General features: G+C 42.9%; 2 long non-coding RNA genes across 2 annotated transcripts; one reads left to right on the forward strand and one right to left on the reverse strand.

The window, feature by feature from the left end:
• The first annotated feature begins 1,240 nt into the window (after positions 1-1,240).
• Positions 1,241-11,691, forward strand: LOC308468674. The gene is made up of 3 exons (XR_013981804.1): positions 1,241-2,505; positions 6,273-7,996; positions 11,324-11,691. It is a non-coding gene; the product is annotated as an uncharacterized lncRNA (long non-coding RNA).
• LOC308468671 lies at positions 4,071-8,824 on the reverse strand. Its single transcript, XR_013981801.1, has 3 exons — positions 8,559-8,824; positions 5,899-8,135; positions 4,071-4,642 (listed from the first exon to the last, which is right to left on the reverse strand). It is a non-coding gene; the product is annotated as an uncharacterized lncRNA (long non-coding RNA).
• Positions 11,692-13,393: the final 1,702 nt, after the last annotated feature.

The following is a 13,393-nucleotide window of genomic DNA, read 5'->3' on the forward strand; positions in this document are numbered from 1 at the left end:
GGCAAGGCAGTGATCCATGAAGGGGAAAATTATATTAAATTGTTCCTAATTGTTCCTAATTTGTGGCTGATTTGGTAAAATTTGAAAAATTAATAAAAACAATTTGACAAAAACAAAGTACATGTGGGGGAATACATCTTTCTTACTCTTTCTCTCACCACAATTCTGCCCAAACCTACCTTCTTTTGTCTCATCCAGTGTTGCATCCTATCATGGGCCAGGAATTGGCTTTACCTGCTGAGCAACAGCCTGAAGGGGCAAAAGACAAAGTGACTCCACCTGCTACTGGTCAGCCTTCTTGCTCCTAATGAGAACCAGCTGGCTCCAGCTTTCTTAAGCAGGGTTCCAGCCTCAGTCAGTTCCTGGAAACAACGTTCATCATTCCTGTCTTACTTCCCATGACCTTGGACTCTTGGCTTTATTGACCTGTGGGCCATCTGACTATGTTAACTGAGATATTCCTGACCTTAGGACTTGACTGAACCTTGCATATTGACTCTGCCTGAACTGGAGTCTGAGAAGCCTCCTAAAACTATTTCAAGTCAGAACAGAAGCTGACCAATATGTGCATGTCTACACTATTTTTAGATCTATGACTTCACCTAGCTCCTAACTGCTCCTAGCAGCGGGGGAGGGGGGGCATTTGTATTTCCTTTTCTTCCATTCATCTCCCATGTAGCAGCGGTGGGCTTTCAGCTTTCCAACCAGGCCTCTGCCATTGCACGGACATGTTTGCGTGAAGGCCCTTCTGAGCTGCCCATACCACCTGCCTGAATCTAAGAGAACAAGGGAGGCCCATTTATTTGTCTTGCACCATAACTAGGGGCAAGCCCCCAAACCAGTTAGACAGATGACTTGCCATAGTTTTTAGCTCTCCCATGGGTGATGAACGCAGATGTTGTCAAACCAGCATCTGTTCAGGGCTGCCCCAAGTCGCACAGCAACTGGAAGATGGTGTCAAAAGGGAAGAGTTTGGATTTGATATCCCGCCTTTCACTCCCCTTCAGGAGTCTCAAAGCGGCTAACATTCTCCTTTCCCTTCCTCCCCCACAACAAACACTCTGTGAGGTGAGTGGGGCTGAGAGACTTCAAAGAAGTGTGACTGGCCCAAGGTCACCCAGCAGCTGCATGTGGAGGAGCGGAGATGCGAACCCGGTTCCCCAAATTACGAGACTACCGCTCTTAACCACTACACCACACTGGCTCCCCAGTGTGGGTAGCAGGGAAGGGAAGTGGGTAGCAGAAATAAGAGAGGAGGAGAGAAAGACTGACAGAGGAGAGAAGGAAAAAGAGGGAGAAAAACAGGGAATTCAGAGAGAGGGAGAGAAGGGGTGGAAGAAAGAGGGAAAAGGCAATGTTTCTGTCCATTTTTGCCTCTGGCCCCAACCACAACTGGTATTCAACCCTCAACTGTTTAAGAGAAAGCAGGCAGTGACAAAACAAAAAGCAAAAAAAAGAGGTTCCTCACAGCCAATCTTTTTAAAAGGCATCAAACATTTATATTTTTTTAGGTGCCCCATTATTTGAATGGATGGTTTTGAAATTCCAAAAACTTGCTCACCTACCCACCACCAACCCTTTTTGAGAATAGGAACAGCAGCAGCCACTCCAGCATGTGTATTTGCATCCTCCTTACGTGGAAATCCAGAGAAAGTAGAAAACTGACAAGCCCCAAATGATGAAAGCCATGGTAATAGCATTTGATTTGTTAATGATTTTTTAAAAAAGGAAATTGCCCTACAATACCTATGAGGAACTCAAATTTCCTACACAATGTGTGCTGTTCCAAATCTCTTTGTTCTTTTTTAAAAAAATATACTCTGGGGGTGGGGAAAGGAATTGATATCTTAAGGTTCTTTTTAGCAAGCAAATGTAGCTGAAAGGTGACATTTAACACATGTTTGATTTGAAAATTGTTTGTAATCCTTGAACATCAAATGCTAGCAAGAAAGAGGGAGATGGAAAATAGGCAGCTGCATTTGCTGTTCAACATTACCTTAGTAATCGCCCAGACATATGAGCTATTGCGAGCTGTATATAGGGTAAAGTGCAATTGCCCTTGCTGAGAGTGCAACATTACAGCTTTCAGCATTGCATAGCCATTGTGAGGCAGCAGCTCCTGGCAGCATATTTCAGTGACAAAGCAGATGATTTGCAGCATACAGAAGATTTCCCAGGTTCAATACCTTCCTTGCATCTTTACACAAAGGGGCAGGGATGGGGCACCTCAGACCCAAGGGCAAAATGTGACTCACAGGACCTCTCTGTCTGGCCCTCAAAACCCTCCCCAAACCATACCTTTCACTGGCCCTGTTTCACACCTTCTTTGAAGTGGGTGTACAATACAGTCTACTGCACAAAGGTAAAATTTACATTCTTTGTTTCACCCAGTTTTGCCTCTGGTCCCACTCAACACTGGCTATTGGAAGGTTTCCCAGCAGAGAATGTGGCCCTCAGGCTGAAAAGGATTCCCCGCTTTTCCATTACACCAAGCTGGCTCTAAAGGTTTGACAATAGCATGTGATAAAAACTAGCCACCATTTCTACTCCTTTGAGCACCCCTGAATCTTAAGATGCCCCTTCTCCGCCTTACTGTCTTTGCTCCATCATTAATTCTCACACTTAGGAGCGGAAAGGGCTGCATAAGTTGTGACAACTGAGTTGTGGCATATCCCAGCCCTGTAAGGTTAAGCATCTTGACGCAGAGCATGAAATAAAGAACAGCAAAGAGCAAAAAAATCAATAGTCCTGAGCAGAACTCATTTTCAATATGCGAAAGCAGTTTGTGATTAGCAAGGAGCTCAGCAAAAAAGCCATTATTTCCAGCCTCTGCTCTAAAAACTTAAATGTCAGCCCATTGCACGAGGCAGCACAAAAACACTCTCACGAGAGAGAAATGGCAGGTAGACCTTAGAAAGCTGGCTATCTGAGGGGGTTGTCAACATTACATTTGTGGGTAACAGTCCACCTGCCAGTACCTCCTATGGCACAAGCAAAAGGTCTTATTATATAACCCCTCAAATATCAAAATTACTTGGGGTGGCATATCTACACCATTTTTGGTTCTTTCTAACCTTTTATATATGAGTAAAACAAAATGTGGAGTAAAACAAAATGACAGCCATTTTGTTTTACTCCACAATCCAGGGCAGTCATTTTGTATTATGGCACGTGCAAGACAGCCATATTGTGTTCTTGTTGTTCTTATTATTTGTTGTTTTATAATTATGTATTGTTACATATACAGTGGTACCTCAGGTTAAGAACGTAATTCGCTCTGGAGGTCTGTTCTTAACCTGAAACTGTTCTTAACCTGAAGCACCACTTTAGCTAATGCTGCTGCTGCACCACTGCTGCACGATTTCTGTTCTCATCCTGAAGCAAAGTTCTTAACCAGAGGTAATATTTCTGGGTTAGTGGAGTCTGTAACCTGAAGCGTATCTAACCTGATGTACCACTATAATTATGTTTTATAAAAACAACCTTAATATGAAGATCACAGGACAGTTTACGACATAAAAATACCAAATGAGACCAATAACTGCCCTCCCTCAAACACATTTAAAAGCCCATAAATTGTTTAGTCAGTCAAAGGCCTGATTACAGAGAAACCACTTTACCTGGCACCTAAAGATATGTAATAAAGGCACCAGGTGGGCCTCCTTGGGGAGAACATTTCATAAATGGGGAGTCACCACTGAAAAGACTCTGTTCTCATGTTGCCACACCTGGACCTCTTGTGGAGGGAGCACACAAAGAAGGGCCTGAGGTGCCACACCCATGGCAGTCATTTAGCCTAGGGCTTGACGATCAGAAGGTTGGCAGTTCGAATCCCCGCGACAGGGTGAGCTCCTGTCGCTCAGTCCCAGCTCCTGCCAACTTAGCAGAAGTGCAAGTAGATAAATAGGTGCCGCTCCGGTGGGAAGGTAAACGGCTTTTCCATGCGCTGCTCTGGTTCTCCAGAAGCGGCTTAGTCATGCTGGCCACATGACCCGGAAGCTGTACGCCGGCTCCCTCGGCCAATAAAGCGAAATGAGCACCGCAACCCCAGAGTCGGCCACGACTGGACCTAATGATCAGGGGTCCCTTTACCTTTACACATACCTTAGTAGTCATTTTGTGATTGGTGCCCATGGCATTTTCTCTTTTAAAAATAAATAAATAAATTTTTATTAAATTCTACATAATAAATTTAAACTCAAACAAATCATTCACCTCCTCATTTAGGATTCTTTAAATCCCTTGCCTTCCCTCCGCCCTTCCATGGTTACCATTATCAATCTTTCTTTCCATCTGCTTATCTTATTTTCTCTAACTTGTTAAAAGAACAGTAATCCATTTTCCATAGTTTTTCATACATTACAAGCATTACTCGAATGCTGCCAAAGTTTTCAGTTGTTTACAGTGTTCTCTTTAGTACATTATGAATTTTTCCCATTCCTTCTTAAAATTCTTCTTTTCCTGGTTTCTGATTTTCCCAGTCAATTTCACCATTTCGGCATAGTCCATCATCTTCATCAGCCATTCCTCTCTGGTTGGAACTTTGTCTTCTTTCCATCTCTGGCCAGTAGTAGCCTCACTGCTGTCATCGCGTACATGAATAGTCATTTCTGCTCCCTCAGAATCTCTGTGCCTAAAATGCCTAACAAAAAAAGCCTCTGGTTTTTTCACAAATGTTATTTTAAACATTTTCTTCAACTCATTGTAAATCATTTCCCAGAATGCTTAAGTATTCTGAAGAACGTGCCTTCCTTCTCCCTACATTTCTAGCAAACATTGCAAGCAGTTCTATACATTTTAGCTAATTTTACAGCTGTTCAATACCACTGTGATACATCATTGTCATGTAGTTTTCCTTCAACGCACAGCACGCTGTAAATTTTAAGTCTTCCCGCCATAATTTTCCCCAAGATGAAAATTGGATATTGTGCCCAATATCTTGTGCCCATTTTATCATTAACGATTTAACTTCTTCATCCTTAGTATGCCACTCGAGCAACAATTTATACATTTTAGAAAGTGACTTCACATTATTTTCCAATAATTCCTTTTCAAACCTTGAAATTTCTGTTCTAAATCCATTTTTCTCGTCTATTTTAAACACATCATTTACTTGATGGTATTGCAACCAATCTGTAACTAACTGTCATATCTTCAGAACTTTTCGATTCCAATTGTTGTTGTACTTCTGTGAGCAACTCTTTGTAAGTTGCCCACTTATGTAAGTTGCATGGCACTTTCTCAACATGCCTAATTTACCTGAAGTCCCACATAGCTTGGTGACTCCTATCTTAAATGAGTGAGCTGTGCTCTGTACTTGGAAGTTCAGGAATACATACACACACACACACACACACACACAGCCAAATCAAGTTCAACAACTATCATGTGAATAGATAAATATATGAATATAACTACCTAAGAAATTGTTTAATCCTTCCTTTCCTTTATAAAGATCATTTTTAAAGTCAACAAACCCCAGACACATCGCTTAATTTGCTGTTCTTCCCAGACTGAAATATATCTTTAATTTTGCATCACTCCTAACAACATACCGGTACATAGTGTGGATTGAACATACGTAGAATTGAACACTAATCAAGAAAAAAGACAGGATCGGACAGTATCGGAGAAAACAGCAAACTATAATTAAGATTACTACCTTAAAATCAATAAAATATCAAGATGAAAACAAACACACATACCTATATGTATTTATGTGTGAGTATACGTGCGCGCGCACACACAAACACACACACACACACACACACACACACTCATATGTATATGTATGTATGTATGTATGTATATTCCAAACCATGACCTTTGGAACATAGAAAGTTGCCTTATACACCTTATGGTTATTGGTAGCTACTAGGTAGGATGGCTATGCTCTACCTCAATGGTTAGAGGATGTTTGCTTCTGAATAGCAGTTTCTGGAAGCCACAGGAGGGGAGAGTGCTGTTGCGCTGAGGTCCTGCTTTTGGGTTTCCTGTAGGCAACTGGATGCTGGACAGGGTGGGCCATTGGCTTGATCCAGCAGGTGCTTCTTCTATTCCTTGTCACCCCAGGACAGCCCATCAATTCCAGGAGTCCTGAGATCAATTTGTGAGCCTCTTGTTCTGCTGCCATGACAACTACAGCACACAAAATTAGCTGTCTCTTCACTAGGAAGAAACCCCCAGCTCAAAAAACCCCCAGTATATCCTCTTGAAGCCTTTTGCACTGATTGCTCTCTCTCTCTCTCTCCCCTTCCTTTTTCCCCTCAAAGCTGGCACATTCCTGAGCCTCTCTGAAACAGTCACTCCAAGCATCCCTGATTGAATGCTGAGTTCTTGACATCTACAAAGAGAATTCACAGTGAGGGGGAAACAAGGCTTCTCCTGGACTCTGAATCAACAGGAAATTCTCTGAGACTGGTGATGTGTTTAGAGCCACCTGGAGTGGACAACTTTTGCCCATGCTGAAATGGTCCCACCTAAAGGGAGAACTGGAAACAAGAGAAGAAACATTGGGGAAGCTCAGGTCCAGGGGCCAAATGCAGACCATCCAGTCCTCTCAGCTGGCTCGCAGAACTCTCCCCAGGCCAAATCTCTTGCCAGACCTGACTTCTACCCTCCTTGAGTGCTTTTGCCTGGCTGGGATGTGCCCTTGAACTCTGATCATGCTTCTTGCCTCGCTGTAGGAAGCAAGTGTGTCTAGAAACCAGCCTGCTGTACAAAAGTGAAATCTACATCTGTCTCTTCACATACTTTAGATTCTGTTCCTACCCACCACTGGCCTGTGGCCTCCTGGAAAGTTTCACAGAAGGGAATATGGCCCTCGGGCTATATTTTCCCCACCCTGGGTTAGACTAATCCAAGTTTGTTTTCAAAGGACTAATATGCTTTTGAAGGATGAATCATGAAGATTTGGTGCTTCACTTTACAGTTAAATGGCATGGGGCCAGGTTGTTTGTGTGGGAATTAAACTTTAGTTCCCATTTACAGAGTTATGCAGAAGAGAGCTTGGGTTGTTTGACCCTTTAGTTAGTTCCCTTTTACCTCCTTTAAAAACTATGCAAGACATTCTCTGTTTAAAGTTTAAATAACATATAACTTTTACTCAGTGTACTTGCACTTGTTAGATTAAATATACAAGACAGATGTTATTTACATTGCTGATACATCTTACATAAGCTTATCTCTAAGACAAATAGTGTTGCAGGCTGACTAACTGAGGTAGACAGCAGCACAACAGAAAATACCTGCTGCTCTCACACAAAAGACTGTTAATAACTGCCACTGCTATACCAATGGACATAACTGCCTCAGAGTTCTATAGCCCTTGCAAGCATTAACCCTTTACCTAACATTTTGAATGCTTTCATCCCACAGTTCAGGGGAATGACTTCAACCATATGTTCCTGCCCAGTCCCTGAGATAAGTTATAGAGGCCTTGTGCATAGGCCCCCCTGGAAGATGAATCAGATTGGCAGGCACAAAAAAAACAGAGCCTGCTCAGTGGTAGCCTCACATAAATGGAACTCTCTTACAAATTATTTATCTATGGTGTCGTCAACACAGGCTTTTAAACAGGCCTTTAAAACACAGTTGTTTTAGGTTGCTTTTTCTTGAAAGATTCATAGAGATGCTTGTCTGCAACTGTTTTAAGCTGTTTTACTTGATGCATAGCTGGCCTGTGAATGGCTTTAGACTGCCAATCCAAATGGTTGGTTTTTTTACAATGTATTTTGTGGAGTGGTTTGCCCTAAAAGGCAGCCTAGAAATATGGACATTTAAAAAAGGCCTCTGGAACAGGCTGCAGAGAGATATAGATATATGTAGATGTAGATATACTTGATGAGAAAACAACAGAACAAACAGTTGAAAAGTTTTTGAGGATATCCAAAGTAGAATAAATTAGAGTCCCAAAGGCAGAGGACATAAGCCACTTCAGATGGGGTTCAACAGTCTCAAGAAGGCAGATGCAAGATGAAGATCTAGTCTATATCCTGTAATGTATTCCTATAAAAAAATTGAAACTTTCCAACATACTGTACAATATAATAAAAAAACTAATCAAACTAAAGTAAAAAACAAAACAACAACAAAGAGAAAGAAAAGAGAAGAGAAGGGGGGGTGAGGAGAGAATCCTGTACAGTGGTGCCTCGCAAGACGAAAAGAATCCGTTCCGCGAGTCTCTTCGTCTTGCGGGTTTTTTCGTCTTGCGAAGCAAGCCCATTAGCGGTTTAGCGGATTAGCGCTACAGTATTAGCGGCTTAGCGGGCTTAGTGGATCAGCTGATAAGCGGCTTAGCGATCAGCTGTTAAGCGGCTTAAGGATCAGCTGATAAGCGGCTTAGCGATCAGCTGTTAAGCGGCTTAGCCGATCAGCTGATAAGCGGTTTAGCGGCTTGGGAAAAAGGGGGGGGGGAACCCCGCAGGAACTCGCAAGACATTTTCGTCTTGCGAAGCAAGCACATAGGAAATTCGTTTTGCGAAGCACCTCCAAAACGGAAAACCCTTTCGTCTAGCGGGTTTTCCGTCTTGCAAGGCATTCGTCTTGCGGGGCACCACTGTAATATATCCTGTAATGAATTCCATGAGTGGACTCCAGGTTCCCCAAAAGCCAAAATGCTTTGCTCTCCCTTTGCCCAATTTTATACTCTACACTTATGTTTTCTTCAAGTGCAATATGCAAAAATCTGTGGGACCATTGTTCAAAAGTTAAGCTGACCACCAACTTCCAGGTTTTTGCAATTTCTAACCAAGCAGCTACTAACATGAAGGAAACCAATGTTTTATGCATTAATTTATCATTGCACTCCTCCCATACATTAAGTACAGTTATACCTCGGAAGTCAAACAGAATCCATTATGGAAGTCGGTTCTACTTCCGAAATGTTTGACTTCCAAAGCGTAGCTTCTGGTTGGCTGTGAAAGCCCAGCCAGATGTTCGGCTTCCAAAAGAACATTCGAAAACCAGAACACACACTCCCAGTTTCTATCATTCTGGAGCTGAAACATTCGACTCCCAAGGTGTTTGGGAGCCGAGGTACGACTGTATTGCTAATTGTGGAGTAAGAGGAACCATCAGGCTGCAGTTTGCAAACAAGGCTCCACAGAGCCAAAGGTAGTTTACATAGCTGGAAATCAACATGGTGTCCTCTAGATAATGGCCTCCAACTCCCATCAGCACTAGGCGGCATGGCCAGTCATCAGTCATGATGGAAGCTGTGGTCCATCAACATCAGGAAGGCACTATATTGGCTACCTTTGACATAGTCAAAAGTAAGCTATTGTGGGAAAGGCAAATCAAGAAGTAAACAAGACGAGGCACCTGATGAGATGAGGAGTTCAGACTGCAGGAATGACTTGGGTTTATTGAACTTACATCTTGATTTGTTTTCACAAACTCTGTGGGGAAGTTAGCTGATGCCAGCTGATTATTGAGCATTCCTTCTGAGTTTATATGAAATTGTGTCAAGTAATTGTTATCCTATATGTTCCAGCACATTTCTCTTTAATTTGTGTTTATCGCAAGTCCAGTTTTGGGGAGCCAAGTTTGTTGTGCAACAGCAACGGATAAACTTTAAATGTGTAGCCTGAATTTGCCAGTATGTGGCCAAATCTCACTTGAAAAGAGTGATGTTCTGGAAGTGTCCTTGGGTGTCAGTTTTATATTACACAGTGTGCCTCTGTTTGGACTGTAGGGTCAACCAACAAGCATTTGGACTTCAGCATCAACCTAGAAGGTGCTCTTGATCCACAGAGCCAAATCTGCCTGGTTGACTGAAGTATCAGAGCACTGGTATGTCTGACTGGTGGTTAGAATCCTTGTTTTGAGACATACACACCCCTTGGTGCCTCACAACTAGTTTAAATATTTGTAAACACAGGTGCTCCACACAAAAGGCACATCAGTTGTCTGGGAAGTCAGTTAGCTGGGATCAAACACCAGCTGTAAACCCCAGGGCTGCCATCAGGAGTTGACATAATAGAGCACTTACCAAGCATGGCTAGGGTGGTGGGGCATACCTGAGAGCCTGCTAAGTCAGCTGCTTCTCCTCCTGTTTGCTGTTGGAATCTGCTTGTTTACCCCACACACTCTCTGCCCTAGAGGGGATGAGATGAGCAAGTGAGTAGTAAAGGCAGCAAGGGCAAATAGCAGCATACACCACCTGATAACTCCCCAGCTTTCTTCCTGACAAGCAAGCATTAACATAGCTGCCTTATACTGTGACAGATGTTTGGCCCACCTAGTTCAGTACTGTCTACTCTGATTGGCAGCAGCTCTTTGGGGTTTTGGACAGGAGCTTTTCAAAACATCACAGAAAGACCAGAAGCTGCCTTCTTCTATGTCAGGCCATTGGTCCATCTAGCTCTGTGTTGCCTACACCGAGTGGCAGCAACTCTCTGTGGTTTCAGATGGGGTCCATTCCCAGTCCTGCCTGCTGGTGCTGGGGATTGAACCTGGGGTCTTCTGTATGCAATGGTTTCCCATATGGAAAGGAGAATGGGGTCCACTAAAGGAGAGGTCATCACGCTAAGGTTATCCTCAGATATAGGAAGTTGCCTTATAGCAGGTCAAACAAACTATCTAGTTCAGTACTGTCTTCTCTGACTGGCAGTGGCTTTCTCAGTGATTGGCAGTGGGATCTCAGGCAAAGAAGGGATTAAAACAATCCGTGTCATGATAGCAATAAGATAGCTCCAATACTACTCACTGGAGGAATATGAGTAAGAGGCGGCTGTTCCCTTCATGTCCTTATTTTGGGCTTCTCTGAGATTGACCATTATGGGAAACGGGATGCTGGACTACATAGTCCTTTGGTTTGATCCAGCAGGGCTCTTCCTATGTGCCTATGTCTTTCAAACATAAGAGCCCTGCTGGATCGGACCAAAGCATCCTGTTCTCTAGTCCAGCATCCTGTTCTCACAACCAGGTATCTCAAAGGGAAGCAGGAAAATCCAGGAAGGGACAGCTCTTTTCACCTCTTTGTTCAGAACTTTTCCGTAATGTCTCTCCAAGAAGTGCAGATTACCTAAAACCCTCCAACTGGGTTGAAACTCAGTGTGTCTGTTAGTTAGACTATAATTACATTGGCTTTAATTCTGGTTCAGCCGTTAATATCTGGCCAGTGAAAGAGCTGGACACGTTCTCCTGTTCTCCACCCATTCCACCACCCTCACCTCTGTAAATGTCGAATTATTTTACAGTTGATCATCTGCTGGATTCTCCGACCTTTAAAAGCTGAACACTCTGTGCCTGTTGAATTTTAATCAATTTATATATCTCTCTTTTCTCTTCCCCTCCCTCCCCCCTTGAATGGAAATGTCAGACTACTGGTATGGAATTACTCAGTGCCAGATAATGTGACAAAGACTCCAGAGTTCAGTGTCTGAAGTCATTCAGGAGCAGGGTGCAGCTTGCATTAACCGAGGTAATTTGTGAGATGTGAAAATTAGATGGCTCATGGGAGAACAAGCATATATTTTTCATTAGGTTTCATTTTGAAAGTTCTGGGACCCCATTCTTATTTCATCCAGAGACCTCTGGCCTCATTAAAATCTTGTCAGGGGTTGGTAATGACTGGAAAGTAGCAATGGTGGAGGCCATCAAAGTGTGTGGGGTAACCAAGATTGTTGAAGGAGCTTGGAGTGAAAGGCTGTGGTGTCCAGACAGTCAGATTTGAATGGACCACAATGGAAGGAGATTTGAATGGACCGCAATGGAAGGATGGCAAGCTATCAAGCATAGCAGGGATGCCACAACATCTGAAGGTCATCTTTAAAAACAAAACACCATACACACTCGCACTACAGCAATTGCTTTAAAAAAGAAAGATTTTGACCCATTATATTAAATGATTTTTTAAGAAAAACAGGAGAGAGAGAAATTACTTTGTTTACAAGGCAGCTTTCCTTCTAAAAATTTGCTTCATTTGCATCTATAAATAAAGATATGAAAAATGCTAAGGGGAAAACGGGGGTCGATCAGTGGTAGAGTACCTGCTTTGCATGCACAAGGTCCCAGGTTCATTCCCCAGCATCTCTCACCCTGGGAGAGATCACAGTCTGAAACCCTGGAGAGCTGCTGCCAGTCGGTGTCGGTATTACTGGGCTAGGTGGACCATTGACTCTGTATAAGCCAGTACCCTATGTTCCTAACGCCCCTGGCAAAAGGCATATTCATAAGTAGACATTAATTGTGTCAGCATTTCCCTTTTTCTCTTTGCAGAGTATTGAGGGTACAAGGCTCAGAGATAATCTATTTTATCAGAGCCCAGAAAGGTCCACTCTTATTCAAGAAAGGGCAAACCAGTTATATCTGTTTAGCTGAAGATCCTGGCTTTTGGTACAAGGTACTAGCATGTGCCATTTGTAGCAACAACAAAAGAAAGTGCAGATAGACAGAGAAAGGCATCACAATCATCATTTTCATTGTTTATTGTCCCATTTTCTACACCACTGAGATATCTGAATACAGTAATTAAGCAATATATAAATGACTTTTATATGCCTGTTGTCTTTGTCCATGGAGTTTTCTTGGCAGGGATACTAGAGTGGCTTGCCAGTTCCTGCTCCAAGGTGGATCACGTTTGGTCAAAACTCTCCACTATGACCTGTTCTTCTTGGGTGGCCCTGCACGGCATAGCTCATAGCTTCTCTGGGTTGTTCAAGCCCCTTCACCACGGCAAGGCAGTGATCCATGAAGGAGTTCCATGAAGATCAAACCTCTCCATTCTGAAGGAAATCAGCCCTGAGTGCTCACTGGAAGGACAGATCCTGAAGCTGAGGCTCCAATACTTTGGCCACCTCATGAGAAGAGAAGACTCCCTGGAAAAGACCCTGATGTTGGGAAAGATGGAGGGCACAAGGAGAAGGGGACGACAGAGGACGAGATGGTTGGACAGTGTTCTCGAAGTAGCCAACATGAGTTTGACCAAACTGCGGGAGGCAGTGGAAGACAGGAGTGCCTGGCGTGCTCTGGTACAAGGGGTTGCGAAGAGTCCGACACGACTAAACGACTAAACAACAGCAACATAAATGACTTAAATAATTAAGTAAGATCTTCATCAATAATAATAAGGAATTATATCCAGTGCTAGTCCTACTCAGATTAGGTCCATTGAAAATATCAGATATAACTATTAGAGTCATTAATTTCAGTGGGTGTACTCTGAGTAGGACTTAGTTGGAGACAACCCTAAGTTTCTAACATTCCCTTTCCACCCAAGGCAGGAAACAGCAAAGTAGCAATTAAGAAATGGAATAACCAAAAAGTTTCAAGTCTGTGAGCATTCAGAAAAGGATGCTGTGATTGCTAAGACCCAGCATGTGTTTTTCAAAAATAAGTCATGCCAGACTAATCACATTTCTTCTTTTTTTTATGGCATTACAAACTTGGT

The sequence above is a fragment of the Podarcis pityusensis genome, assembly GCF_964106645.2.
Source record: "Podarcis pityusensis genome assembly, chromosome: Z".
NCBI classification, from domain to species: domain Eukaryota; kingdom Metazoa; phylum Chordata; class Lepidosauria; order Squamata; family Lacertidae; genus Podarcis; species Podarcis pityusensis.